The 13,362-nt window shown below is 42.2% G+C and overlaps 1 pseudogene; it reads right to left on the reverse strand.

Moving 5' to 3' along the window:
• Window positions 1–485: 485 nt before the first annotated feature.
• Window positions 486–1,517, reverse strand: LOC102984716 (peptidyl-prolyl cis-trans isomerase FKBP3-like; annotated as a pseudogene).
• Between the last annotated feature and the right edge of the window lie 11,845 nt (window positions 1,518–13,362).

Raw genomic sequence — 13,362 nt, forward strand, 5'->3', positions numbered from 1 at the left:
AATGACCTAGATAGTCAATTAATTTCCACCATTTAACTTAACAGCAAAACTCTAAGGTTTCAAGTTACCAAAGGATCCTAAAAACTGTATATTATAAAACCTCATCACTGTTCAAAAGTTTATTTATAAACTTTTATTCTTCTTACATCTGTTTAATTTACTTGTTAAAAGAAATCATGTTTAGATTACCCATGAATATTTCACAAGACATTCAACATCTAACCATTGTTTTAGAAGTTATTTTTCTTGCTGACAAATTTTGTAACAGAGGTAAGTTATTTGACTAGTAAATCCCAGTAGAATAAAAGTTGCATGTCTGCACTAAATTTAATGCTGAAAGCCTTGAAGACATGCCTATTTTAATTAAACCAACAAACTTACACTAGCTTTTATTTACTGAAGATTATCCTTGATCATGTAAATTTGAAAAACATTTGGGTTAGTTTCTTTTTTTTTTCTTTTGTTAGGATAAATTTTTATTGAGCCTTTTAGTTTACAACATGACGTAAAAGGCAAGTCAGTTCTCTTTAAGTGATATTCTACACAGCTGTAGTAAAATATTTTAAACTTCAAGGATTTATAATGGATTACATTTCTTAGAAGTTGGGGATCAAGTAAACAAGTTCTAACTTCACTTCTTGAATTTTCCAGTTGACTCTTCCCTTACAATAGTAACCAGTTCTAATTAGACACCTAAGTTTCTTCAAGGCCGTGTTTTATTGTTGCTGATGTCGTTACTATTTCAGTCAATATCCACTAATTCCACTTCAAAAATAAGTTTTGCATTTGGTGGAATTTTGGCCTCAGGCTGTCCTTTCTTTCCATAAGCCCATTCTGGTTCAGTCTCCAGTCGAGACTTTTCTCCTTTACTCATAGTCAAGAGTGCTTCATCCCATCCTCTGATAACTGTGCCTATCCCAAGCTTAAAACTTGAAGGCTTGGCGTTTTTCTTCTTCTTCGAACTCATTTGAATATTAGCATCAAAAACAGGCCCATCCTGTAGTGTTCCTGTATACCAGCAGTGAACAATATCTACCTTTTTGGGAAAGTTGGTTTTATCTCCTTTTTAAAGAACAGATTTTGTATATTTTGGTGGACCCTCATCCAGAGTGTCTTCAGACTTGGTTTCTTTGGGTTTATCTTCATTAAGCTTCACATTTTTCACCTGCTCAGACACTTTGCTTATACTTTCAGTACCCTTGAAATGCTTACTTTCAAAAAGATGGTTATAGGCTGTAACCAAACGGTCCTTGTTAGCTGTCTTGGCCACATTTTTAATGTTTCCTAATAACTTATGTTCTGCAAGAAACGAATCTGGACCGTGATCCTGCAGAAACTTGATAATGTCCTTCTTAGGGAGCTGCTCGCTGCGCAGCTGCTCCACGGTCCAGGCCCGCTGTGGAACGGCCGCCGCCATCTTCCCCCGCTGCCTCCGCTTTCTAGTTTCTATTTTCTGAGAGAACAACTACTTCGGTAAGCATTTATTTTTCTTTAAGCCAATTAAATAGAGCTCTTTTACAAATTAATTTTGGCAGTACCGTCTGGACATAGAACAATGTCACACATTTATAATATACATATAAAAATATACATAAACATACAGACAGATGCAAACAGAGATATTATAGCTTTCATTTTCAAATTTTAGCCATGAGATAGGTATGATAATGTAAGACTCACTAGTTTATAAGAGAACAGTGGGATCCAAGTTGTGTTTCTGGCAGATGGAATAAGTTTATCTGCTCAGATGGCAGATGGCTCAAGCTTTTCACTAATATTTGTGGAAGAGACTTTTCAGATTTTTTGCAGGCCTAATTTTCAGAAAGAATGCAAGTTCCATGAAGAAGAAATTTTGTTCCCAAAGTCCAGATCTTTTACAATATCTACAAGCCTTTTGAGAAGACGAGGGGAGGTTTGGGGATTAGCAGAAAGCGTAAGTGGGGTTGAAATTGTTCCTAGATCCTCATCTCTGTTCTTGTAAAGACTAAATTTGTAGGACAAGTATAGTTGTTTTTACTTCCTCAAAGAATTGGATTGTAACCTGAATGATACAGAGTGGCATACCCGTCCAACTATGTTATCTTCAGCTTGCTTCTTTAGATCAGGGAGAATATCTTCACCTAAGATGAAAATCAAAAGATACCTGTGTTCTAGATTTAGAGCTATGTGTCTCGGAATTCTTTTCTTTCAAAATGTTTTTCTTTCTTTCTGGGTACATAGTTTCATTTTAGCTTAGGGAAGAAGGCTTTAAAAAATAGTTTCTATCAGGCTCCCAATATCAGCTTCCAATCTGGCCAACTTCTGACCATAGAATTATTAAAAAAGTCAAATATCATGTGAGATTTCAGCTGGGGCAAATGGTAAATATTCCTGGCAGTACTGAACAAATCCCTTGGGTGCAAGAGGCGTCCCCAAAGTGGGTGCCAAAAATATTACCCTCCCAAGGTCCAGAGCCCCCGCAAAAGATAACCAAAAGAAAGAAAGACTTAGACAATTCTCTGACAGCCAGTAACAGTGGTAAGACCCTAGCCACAAATGGAGTACAACCCTCTTTTCTGTCCAGCCATATCTAGCTGCAAATGAGGTGCAACCCACATTTCTGTCCAGCCATATTTTGGAGGACCCCCAACTTGACATTTGCCAAGCCAAGTTTTTAAGACACAAAATAAGACAAACAAGAAGGCGATATCTTTCCCTGGGAGGGAAAGGATCAATAACCAGTGACTACCCAAAAGCAGATTCATAAGTCATAATTCAAAGATCTCATTCTTAGGAAAAAAAGATCTTTTTTTTGGCCTGCTAGTCTGTAATTAGAAAGGAAGGGACAACGTGAAATTTTACCTTCCTCTCTCAACCAGGCACTACAGCTAGAGATTTAAGAGAGCTGACTTTGGTAAGAATTTTCACCCTTTGCTGGCTTCTGCGAGTTTTCACAGAATTCCCTCTACAGGCTCTGGAGCGAGTGGGGTGTCCCATCCTTGTCACCAGAAACTGTACGGGAGGAAAAATACGTTTCCCTCTACCCTTTATGATGAGAGTTTAGCTGAGACCCTTTTCTCTCTAGGACATCTCATAAATGGATAAGCTTATTAAGCTTAAAAGGTCTCCACTGTGGCCACTGTAATTCAGAATTATCTTTGGTAAGGTTAGCATGCTTGTTCAGCCTTTTTCTTTCTTTCTTTCTTTCTTTCTTTCTTTCTTTATTTGTTTATTTTTGGCTGCGTTGGGTCTTCGTTGCTGTGCGTGGGCTTTCTCTAGTTGTGGTGAGTGGGGGCTACTCTGTTGTGGTGCACGGGCTCTAGGCACGCGGGCTTCAGGAGTTACGGCACATGGGCTCAGTAGTTGTGGCTCGTGGACTCTAGAGCGCAGGCTCAGTAGTTGTGGCACACGGGCTTAGTTGCCCCAGGGCATGTGGGATGTTCCAGGACCAGGGCTCGAAGTTGTGTCCCCTGCATTGGCAGGTGGATTCTTAACTACTGAGCCACAGGGAAGTCCTTGTTCAGCCTTAACGCAAAGTTTCATTTACCCGAGTCCTCACCCAGACCCAGTCCAGCTTAAATCAGACCAGTCTGACCCTGGAACCAGTCCAGTTTCAGAGTTAGACTTATTCCAACTCAGGTTGATTTCTGGACCCAGTCCAGCAAAAGAAATGCTCAAATAAAGTCTGAAAGTTCATAACACAAAAGCTATGGAGGTAGAATCTGAGAGGGACTTACTCATGACCTCCAGAGGCAGCGAGCAAGCAGCAAGCTCAGGGGTTCAGACAGGTGTTTCTGCCTGATTACTTGTTGCTCCTGGGAGCCATTCCTTCAATTCCCTCTTCTGACACCAGAACTGTGAAAAGATAAACTAAGGCATATTAAAAACTTTAAGAGTTTATTTGAGGAAAAATTGACTTGAATCGGGCAGCATCCAGCCTAGCAGGTAGCAAGGAATTCCAAGGAGCTGTACAAAAAGAGACTTTAATAGCCAGAAGGGAGCAGAAAAAAGGAAGTTATACTGGGCAAAGAAGCAGGTTGGTTATTGCAAAGTTACTTTCCTTTAGGGGATGCAGGGGTCCATCAGGCAGATGACCTAACTAATGCTGATTAGGCAATTCCTGACTGACTGGTCTGGGAGATCTGAAACTATAAGTCTCAGTTTGGTGATGTGGGGCTTACCATAAGTGACTCCATTTTGGGTCTGTTGTCCTGTTTTTTAACATCACTAAGAGGGATAAATGTTAATAAGGTGTAATTCCTCTTCTCAAGGAATTCCAAATCTTGTGTGAAGATATAAAGCAATTATCAATTATTATTTTAGATTTTGTTGCTACTTAAGACAATTAAAACAGAAGCTTAGTTAAGGAGAGAAGAAAAGTGAGGGGAGCTTCACGGAAGTGGTAAATTTGAATCGGAACATGGGGTGTGGGTAACATTTGATTGAGTAAAAAGAAAGAGAAAAAAATTTCCAGGTAAGTCATGGTGAGGAGAGTGAAAATACTTATTGTATTAATTCAGAATCTGCATATAGTAAGGACACTAACAGGACATCGGGTTGGCTCTAGGTGGACCAGGGCATAATGCAGGAAATCTCAGAAACTACACAAACCAAGTAGGCAGTGGAAACTTGGTCTTTACTTGTGGGCCAGGACAAGGCAAACCTTTTGGGAAGTTGCACATGAAAGAAATGAATAATAGAAAGTTCTAGATGTTGAATGAATCAGGTAGGAGTTGTTCCTCAAGCTGCTTCAGATAATGAGTGATAAGAATCCTGATCATAGCAAGGAAAAGTGAGCTAAGTGCTAATTATTGATGCCAGGGTGGAAATGGCAAAAGAGAAAGTTTTGTAGCTGGAAGGAACCAGGAGTCAAGCATGAGCAGTAGCTTGAGGAGAATGATGCAGAACTAGAGATAAATTTTGAGTTTCTTTTTTTTTTTTCAATAACTTAGGGTCGGTTTTGTAAAGGTTGACACAGCCTTACTGAAAAGGGTGACAGGGCTGGAAATACACAGCACAGCCAGCAGGGATCCACTTATCTCACTTGTGGGATCCCTAGGAAGCTACAGGTTTTCACACTACCTGGTGTCTGAGCTCATTTGCACCCAGAGAATTGGTTCACCTGTTTGGAATGGTATAGGTAAGTTAATTGTGTTTATTAATGAACCATTCCAATTGCTTTTATTTTTTCCCCCTTGCTTTCGTGCATGAGCATTCTTGGGTGTCTTACACTGAGAGATTTAAGGATGCTTTCTCTAACTCAACTCTCATGCTAAGATCCATTGAGGAGTCGGGAATGAGACAGGGTAGAGTTCAAGAACTTGAGTATTATCCTTGTCTTGCAGCAATTTGTTTAACAGACACTGAAGGGAAATTTCTGTGGACAGATGGAATGAAAGGAAACCAAGTGTAGAAATAAACAGCGTTTGTCATTTGAAGTCGGCATTTGTAAGGACTGTTTTTTCAGATGAGGAGCCTGAGCTGATGACTGCAAGTAATTGAGGCAATATTTCAAGTGATATACACATATTCCTACTTGATAGATCTTCCTCTCTAAGTAGCCATCATCCTATTTTATAATGTTATCATATTTTTAATTATATTGTACATACCTGTTTACAGCTATTTGCTATATATCCACGGTGACATTACAGTAAATTAGTTTTTACCCATTGCCTCTGACTGTTCTTTGCTTCAAATTGAACCATAAATATTGCACCTGAGAAAGCTTGTTCAGATTATTTATCATGCTGGTGTGTGACCACAATAGCAATGCCCTAAGGCAGAATGTCCTGGAAGCTGACTTACAGGAACCCTTGGAGGGGAAATGTCTACATGCACACAGCAGGGTTCCCACATTAATATATGCTCAGGGAGTAATGTTGACTGCTTGTGTGACTGAGTATTTGGAATGGAGTTTATAATACCAGTGCTCCTATCCCTCCATTGGCTACCGTGGAGGTTGGGACGTGTAGAGTGAAAGGCAGTTGATAAACTAAGAGGAATGAAAATTAAAAGTAACTAGCATGGTGGCTGGTGTATAGGAAGTTTCAGGAAATGGTAGTGTCTCCCCTTCCTTCTGCCTTGACAGAGGGAAATGGACCAGAAACAGACACAGCCAGGTTATTGAAACGCCTCATCTTGGCTACATCTAGTTGCAGCCAGAGTCTCTATTTAACACTCAGCTGGGTAGGAATCCAATCGTGTTTTCCTTATTTCTCCAACTGTAGGCTTCACTGTGTTGGAAAACTGGGCTTCTTCGTGGTCCTTTGTGGCCAAGGTCCACTTACAGTATCAGCTATAATTACAACAGCTGTTTGAATTTACTGAGTATGTTTCATGATCCAGGTGACGTGCCAGGTGCTTTGTATAAAGCATATGTCATCCTCATGTGAGTCTGTGAGTCTGAGATGCGAGGTGTTGAGGCTTGTGCTCCAGGTCACTCAGTAGACTCACCTGTGGAGCCTGGATGGGTTCCCCACATTGGTAGGACTCCAAATCTCATGCCTCTAACTGCCTATTTCTCTTCCCTTTCTGGCTTTGTTTTCATATAATAGAGTATCAGCCTAAGAGCCCAGGTCCCGAGACTGCCTTTCCTACCCCTCAACAGTAGTATTTCACTTCTGTGTCACCAATGCCCGTGGATCATCCCTGCACTTCCACTTGCTTTTCTTCCCAGGCCTCCAAATGCTACTCTGTGACTGACCTGGGGGGGAGAGGGATGCAAGAAAAGGAGTGATTGGGCTTTAGTGGTGCCAACCAACCATGTATCACTGAGAGATGATAGAAGGCTACATTGTGACAGCCAGCTACACTGGGATGATGTGACTAGAAAAAGCATGAAAAAGAGACACAGAGATTAGAGCAAAAATGAAACTGGATAATAGAGGTCATCATTGGAAAAGTGCAGGTATTAGTTTCTGTCTTGGAAGAAAGAGACAGAATTAAGGGGCAAAGCTATGTCTAAAAGCCACGTAGTCATTGCTGTAAAATAGGATCAGTAACTGGGAAATCAGGAGATAGATCAGAAGCAAATGAGGGGCAGCCTATCTACTGCTGGTGAATATTGAGGCTCTGGCTTGGACTATATTTATGGAACTGAGAGGTTTCCTAATCCTAAGCTTGACAATTTTAGGGACCCTCAGCACCTGAAAATTATGAGCACTTGAGCTCATGTAACTAGAGGTCTGGATCATTGCTCTTTCTTGTCCAAAAGTTTAAGAACAAGGGTCATGTTCCATAGCCCTCCACAGAGCTTAAAACCACCCTAGGCACATAGTAGGTGTTTAATAAGTACCTCATTGACTTACATGGATAAAGAATAGCACCAATTCTATGCCCTTCACCTCCCTCAGAGAAAAATTATAATGTTCCACATGGGAACAGCAGGGCATCACAGGGATGTTTGATATTTTAAGAGCTGATTTCAGATGCTCACAGAAATCTGGTAATGCATTACTTTTCTGACCCAGCCATGTCTATGATACAGTCACAGCATATAGCATCCTGCAAAACTCTGCCATCACATGGGGTGAACTATTTGAGGGAGGCAGGTGGAAATTCCAGCAGAAGTTTTGGCAAAAGAGAAGTGTGGAACAGAGAATGACTTGTTGCTGAACCAAATCCCTGGGCACAGATAGGGAAAAATTGAAGGAAAACTCTGATCAAATATACCAGCAACTAAGCTTGGAGATGTAGAGAGCTGGAAAGAGCATTGTTCCCACCCTTACAAAAGAAAAAAGTCCAGACACATTGCAAATTAATTGCTCTTCTTAAACCCATCAAACAAAACAAAACAAGACAAAACCAAAAAACAATGTAGCAGGGCAAAGAACTAACCGAAATCTGGAGAGAGATGGGTGTCTGTAGGAAGAAATAAGATCTGAGCATTTGCTTACCTGGGCAGATGTCACTTGATGTCACATAAAATGGGTAAGAAAATTCCGTTAGAAATTGCTTACAAATTACTAAAATGTGTTAGTGTAGGCTAGACTGCTAGTGGGACATCCTTGGGAACTGCAGATATAGGAAAGTTTTACCCCAGGTTGCAGGATTTTCTCCAGGAATTCCACCAGGAACTCATAGGGGAAATGTGGGGTGTGGGATCCTGAGGGTTCCTCCCGCATGGTTTTGGCTGAGGGAGGGAACAGCAGCCACTGTTGAAACTCCACCCACACCTGTCTACCTCACCTTCTCTAAGGAACGAAAGTCTTAATCTGCATCAGAGTAGAACAAGAAAAACTTCTTCAAGGCACTGGTAAAGGGCACTGATGGCAACCCATTGTCGCTGGGGGCAGGGAACAGAAAAGTGAAAAAATCTCAGTCCCTGGGAGAAGGGCATGAATACCTTAGCACAAGTAGAGTCTTCACTCTTTACTGAGAAGAAGGCTGTTCTTAGTGCTACGTTGCAGTGACTAGGAAAGTTGAAACTTTGCCCAGAACTGTTAGGCCACAGTCTACATCTGGATCCTTACAGGTTCTCCACTCCAAACATTGACCTAATTTGCTTCTGTATGGCTAGATGAATTTAAGGGGCCTATTTGCTGGGAGAGCATGAAGCTCCTTTATTCCTTTAAATTCTTGGTCTTTTCTCCATTCTCTTTGCCCTCCTCATCATCTAGAGTTCTGTCCTTCCTCCAGAAGGAAGGCAAGATAAGTAGGGGGAGCCTGGAGAATCTTCCCCACCTTAACCTCTCATGAACTTTCAAGCCAGAACAAGAATCGTGGCTTTTCCACTGACGACCCCTGGGACACCCATTAAAGTTTACTTATTGGGTTTCCAGGGTGGCTTTGGAAATAAGAGGAGTCACAAGCATGTTTATAAGGCAGGATCCTGCTCAGATGAACACAGAGGTGCACACAGATGAACAAACATAGCACAGGATAGTACCTAGCATCTAAATGACCTGTTTACACATTTTTCTTCCTCACTTGGAGGAAAAGGAGCCCATGGGAGCAGAATCAGTCCTTTTTTTCTTTCTTTCCTGTTCCAGCTCGTGCATAATGTTTTCTAAAGAACAAGTATATAACAAATGTTTGTGGAATGCATGTTAAACATGCACATAAACATACGCACACCCAAAGACCACAGTTGCAAGGATTCTTCCTCCAATTGGTTAAGGTCCTACAGAAGATGCATCTGCCATTTGGCTGCTTCAACCAAGTGCTCACGCTTGGTGAGCTCAGTGTCACTATGAAGATTTGTTTATGTTGCACCCATTTTACACATTATTTTATGCATAACTTTGCTATCAAAACAAAGAGCTGGAACAGCTCACTCCTCAGAGAACCAACTTTCTTCACTTCTTCCTACTTATTCAGGCAGTGTCCAAAATATCCTCTCATTGTCAGTCTCAGACTCACCTGCAGTTGGCTTCTCTTTCCCTTGATGGAGATTATCTGCCAGGTGAAAAGGCTGAGGCTCTTTGTCACTGTTGGGCAATTGATGGAACCTCAGTCTGAAGCTTTAGTCTCGCCTACTTGGGGACAGATGAGCTGAAGTTGTCATTTAGCTCATAGACACGGTGGTTCATCAGTGTTCAAGATCTGAAGTTGAAACGTTGTTTAAAATGGTAACTTTATAGAGTTGTTTCAGGAAGCCCCATTCATATTCCTAGTTTGTATTTGTGTGCAGTGCAACATTCTCGTGGAAGTCCACTTATTTTCACTACTGAATGCTACATTCTTTTTTCTTGTCACAGGGACCGTCTTCTTTATTATTAATAAACTACCACGTTTAGAACATTTCCTTGGGGACAGAGGGGCAGCTGGCAGCAGCAGCAACAACAACTTCCTAGCTGAGTAGCAATGGTTGCTTCAAACCCATCCTTAATAATACTCATGCCTTGAGCTGTCCCCATAGAAACAGGGATGGGCCACCTATACTGAAAGAGCCACTGTAATTGACCAATCACTCTTGTGGCCAAAGGCAGGAACCTGATAATAAGTGTGGCAGATTGCATTCGGGGGACACCTTCACTCTGCCCTATATGCATGCCCTTTGCCATGTGACTTTCTAGTTCCTCCCGTAAAGTGGCAGAAGATATTCTTGGCTCCTTGATTCCTTGGTTTAGGCTTTCAGGCCTTACTTTGGCCGATAGGATGTTAGCGTACATGACACAAGACGAAACTTGATTAAAGTGTCTGCGTGATTGTACTTGGACTAGGACACTTCTGCCATAGCCATGAGAAGGACGTTCCTGGTCTAGCCTGCTGGTCCCAGGAGGAAAGTGAGAGTCCTGGGAGCAGAGCCAAGCCACTCCATCTGAGCTCAGCCCGTGTGAGCCAAGCCCCAGATGCCCCACAGATCAGTGAGAATAGGCGACTGCTGTTTTAAGTCACTGTGTTTTTGCGTAGTTGGTTAAACGGTACCATTGTGACCTGCTATAGACTGCGGTGTCTCCCCGAATTTCATATGTTAAATCCTTCCCCATTGTGATGGTATTTGGAAGTGGGGCCTTTGGGAGGTGATGAGGTCATGAGGGTAGAACCCTTAAAAAGGGGATAAAGGTTATAAGAGAGACCTCAGAGAGTTCCCTTGACTTTTCCACCACGTGAGAACACAGTGAGAAGACAGCCATCTGTGAACTAGAAAGCAGACTTTCACCAGACACCAAATCTGTTGTGGCCTTGATCTTAGATTTCCCAGGCTCCAGAACTGTGAGAAATAAATGTTTGTTGTTTATAAGCCACCCACTCTATGGTATTTTGTTATAGCAGCCCCAGTGGAGTAAGACATACCCGAGTTAACTGATACAGTGGGGAATTTCAGGGGAAGTAAGGAAGTGGTCAGAGTAGGTCTGGAATTAGAGTGTCCGGGGATTGTGAATAGCCTTAGTGTAGATGTGACCAAGATTCTCTCAGCCTGGTTACTCTGTGCACAAGGTCCCATCTCTGTTCCTTTTCCTGGTTCAGACCTGCATCATCTCCCCTGGATTTCCACAAGAGCCTCTTATGAAACTAATTGCTTCCTCTTAAAATGTGCTTGCCACACAACTGCCAAAATAATCATTTAAAACAGAAGGCAGATCATCGTACTTCTCTGCTTAAAACCTATAACGAATGGATGAGATCCAACCTCGTGCATAATTTGGCCTCCACCTCCCTCTCCCAGTGCTCACTTACCCGGCTGGCTCCCTTGGTTCCCTCTGCTGCAGGCCTTTGGCTTCCTACTTCCCATGTCCTTTCCTCACACACTGAAAGATGATTCCTTTCCTGGGACCTGCACCCTTCCTATTTCCTCTTCTAGAAACACTCTTCCCCTAGGTTCCTGCATTGGCAACCCCTGATCACCATCGGCTCTAAGTTCTCCTCCTCCGAATGTCCTCCCTAAACGCCTTAACTCAGCAGTCCCTAGCCTTTTCGGCACCAGGGACCGGTTTCGTGGAAGACAATTTTTCCACAGACCGGAAGGGTTGGGGGGATGGTTCAGGCAGTAATGGGAGCGACGGGGAGCGGCGGGGAGCGACGGGGAGCGGCGGGGAGCGACGGGGAGCGGCGGGGAGCGGCGGGGAGCGACTGGGAGCGGCGGGGAGCGGCGGGGAGCGGCGGGGAGCGACGGGGAGCGGCGGGGAGCAGCAGAGGAAGCTTCACTCACTCGCCCACTGCCCACCTCCTGCTGTGCGGCCTGGTTCCTGACAGGCTGTGGACCGCTAGCAGCCCAGGGCTTGGGGACCCCTGCCTTAACTAATACTTCCCCTGACAACCAGTTACTCATTATCCAATAAGACTGCTTTGCTTATTTCATATCACTCATCAGTCTCCAGGTATTATACTTGTTTCTAATCTGTTTCCCCACCTAGACTATGTGTTTCTGGAAAGCAAGGATCTCTTCTAGCTTGTTTGTCATCACTGTATATCCAGTGCCTAGACTAGCACTGATTGAATGAATCAATGCAAGAAAAAAGGAAGGAAGGAAGTGAGAGAGCAGAATAGAATTTGGATTTATTCTGAGGATCAAACTATGAACATTTGTAGCGCAAACATCTCAGCGTCTGGAATTAGACCTGAATCTGTGCCCAGAGTTTAAACAAAAGATGAAGTCAGAGAGATAAATAAAAGTTAGGTGGTAGCAAGCGTTCCAAGCTACCTGAAGAAACTTGGGCTTTATGTTTTAATTAAGGTAAAATTTACCTAGAATACAATGCACAGGCCTTAAAAGTTCAGTGTGATAAGTTCTGACGATTGTATGCCGCCCAAAGCAAGATGCTTAACATATTCATCATGGCAGAAAGTTCCCTTGATTGCCATTCTGGTCTGTTGCTTACCACCCACTATGCCCTTCCCCATCTGCTGACCCCCATCAGCAGATTTCGTTTCCCTGTTGCTGGACTTCACAGAAACAGAATCATACAATATGCTCTTCTGTGCCATCTTATACTCAACGTGATGTTGAGATTCATCCAGGTCATTGCTTGTATCAGTTGTTCGTTGCTTATTGCTAAGTAGCTTAGCAACCAAGTGGAGACTCGGTTTTTGTTTTTTCCAGTTTGGAGCTATTATGAATAATGAATAAAGCTGCTAAGAACATTCTGGTATAAGTCCTTTTTGTGCTCATATGTTTCATTTCTCTTGGGTAGATACCTAGGAGTAGAACTGCTGAGTCATAGCAACTGAATGTCTAACTTTTGTGTAAGAAACAGCCAAACAGTTTCTCAGAGTGATTCTACTATTTTATGACAGTTCCAATTAACATTTCCAGTTGCTTCATTTCCTCACCAACACTGATATGGTCCATCCTTTTTAAATTTTAGCCACTCTAGCACATTTGCGGTAACTCTTTGTGTTTTTAGTTGTCCTGATAGACTTGGTCATTCATATATCTTCCTTTTTTAAAGTACCTATTCAAGTCTTTTGCCCATCTTTAATTGGATGGTATTCCAGTGTTGTTGATTTGTATTCTGGATAGGAGTAGTTTGTCAGTTTTACATATCACAAATATTTTCTTCTAGCATATGGCTTTTTTCTTCATTTTCTTACTGTCTTTCGATGAGCTTAAATTTTTTATTCTGATGAACTGTAATTTATCAAATTTTTCTATCATTGTGTTTTTTATAATCTAAGAAAGTTTTGCCTAGCTAGAATCATAAACGTTTTCTCCTACTAAGGGGGCAGCAGCATTCCAGGCTCTGGTCCACGATGTGTGTGCACAAAACATTTTATATAAGGAGTTGCCTTGTGAGTAGGCTCCTAAGGGAATTTTCTTCACTGTCTAAGGCCTCATTCAACAATAAATACTCTCTGTACCCACTTCCACTGAAGCCTCAGAAGGTAAGAGATAAAGAAGATCCAGAGAGAAAAACAAGGGGAAACACAATCAAGTGTATAGGGGGCTGACTCATGACTCCCCAAAATATATATCCAAGTTATAACCACCGGTACCTG

The sequence above is a fragment of the Physeter macrocephalus genome, chromosome 14 (genome assembly GCF_002837175.3).
Source record: "Physeter macrocephalus isolate SW-GA chromosome 14, ASM283717v5, whole genome shotgun sequence".
Lineage (NCBI taxonomy): Eukaryota > Metazoa > Chordata > Mammalia > Artiodactyla > Physeteridae > Physeter > Physeter macrocephalus.